This window comes from Brassica oleracea, chromosome C2 (genome assembly GCF_000695525.1).
Source record: "Brassica oleracea var. oleracea cultivar TO1000 chromosome C2, BOL, whole genome shotgun sequence".
NCBI classification, from domain to species: Eukaryota; Viridiplantae; Streptophyta; class Magnoliopsida; order Brassicales; family Brassicaceae; genus Brassica; species Brassica oleracea.
The window spans coordinates 1,236,750-1,238,713 of record NC_027749.1 but is presented as its reverse complement, the minus strand read 5'-3'; positions in this window follow the sequence as shown (position 1 = coordinate 1,238,713).

The following is a 1,964-nucleotide window of genomic DNA, read 5'->3' as shown; positions in this document are numbered from 1 at the left end:
TATATAAACAAAATTAATACAGTCTCTCTCTAAAGTGGTTGCACAAGTTTTTAAAACTTTATGCCTTCTCCCTAAAACTCTCTTTCTTCTCACTAAAATTCTCTCAATTCTTTCTAAAACTCTCTTATTTGTCTTCTTTCTCTCTAAAATTTTCTCAAGTCTTTCTCACAATGTTATCTTGTCATTTTAGATATTATGATTCATGGTTTTCATCTTCTCCTTTAAAAAATGTAAGTTTTAGATCTATAGATTTTAAATGTGTATTTTTATGTTATTTATTTCTAACAATATTATCTTTTTTTGTAGGTATTATCACTCATGGATTTCATTTCTCCTCTAAAAATGTAAGGTTTAGATTAATAGAATTTTAAATATGTATTTATATGTTTATATTCAAATAAATTTATAGATCAAGCTCTGTGCATTAATTTGTTACTAGTTTATCTTATAAATTCTATTTTGAAAAGTATTTTCAGATTTAAAATTATTTTCAAATTTCAAAATGTAAAGATTTTTCCAGATCTGAAAATTATCAGACAGTGTAGACTTCCAAAGAAATTTACTAAAGCTAGTAGACTTCATATGAAGTTTACTAAACCACAAAGTTTAAGCACACTTCATTGGAAGCCTACAAAAATATGACTTTAATTATTTTCTATGTTTATCAAAAAGTTTCAAGAGTAAAACTAATCAAATTTTTTTACAATAAGTTCCAAGTGTATAATTATAACACATTAACTTTTGAAATTCACCCAATACCATTAAATTACTAACATACACTGTAAAATAATTAAATCATGAAAAAAATATGATGAAAAATACACAATTGCACTTTTAATAGAATTTACGACGTAGACTTCAACTGCAGTTTAGCTTTGTAGATTTACAAAGACGTCTACACTTATTATCTAACACCAAAAATTTCTGGTTGGCTCTGACTTGATACACAATACAATACACATCTTAGATAACTCGATCAAGTTTCACACTTGTCTATCATTCGTGACATGCATAGGAGGAGTATCCAGAGCCATTTTCTGTAAAATGACGTCTCGTAAGGAATATGTTAGCACCACCTTCTCGATTTTCTTGTCCAGACCATAATCTTCTAGTGCCATTTCAAGAAGTTCACCATGTGTAAAACCACCCGACATAAGAAACATTCTCCCTCATTTCCGATTATTGACCACAAACTCCCGCAAAGAGCCTTTCACCACCCATTCTCCGTACACAACAGGTATCTGAGCCATTCCCTGCAAAAAAACACAGGTTTACATAATCAGCAAATAAATATTTCATGTTTCATAAAACTATAAATGAAGACTTACAAATACGTCTACAATTATTAGCTAACAATATTGTCAAATCAAATGAATTACACTTTCATAATTATAAAACATTTTCTTTTCAAAATCACTCAAACCCATTAGGATTAACTAACACACACTGTCAAACAAAAAAAAACTAAAAAAAACTTAATGAATAATACACAAATTCACATTTTTATAGATTTTTCTATGCAAACTTAATATTCAGTCTCTGAAGATCTAGACGTTCGTTTCAGTTTACAGACGTAGACGGTCAAATAGGTCTACTATTTGGGTTGGTTTTTGCAATTGACCATTTTACGGGTTGCTTTCTATAGTTGAAAAAAACTGTGATTTTGTACATGTAGACTTTCATTTCAGTCTACAATTTAAAAAGGTTAGTTTTTGCAATTGACCAGAATTCATCCAAGATTTGACATTCAGAACCAGACTTCATATGCAATCTACATGTTTGAATTTTTTTGAAAGAGGTTAGTTTTGCAATTGACCAAGTTTGACTTCCAATCAGTAGATTGAAATGAACATCTACGGGTGTGTAGACTTCTTGTGAAGACTACTCTCAAATCCGACGGGTTGGTTTTGCATTTGACCAAAATAAAAAAAAAGTAGACTTTATATGCAGTCTACATTTTTTTT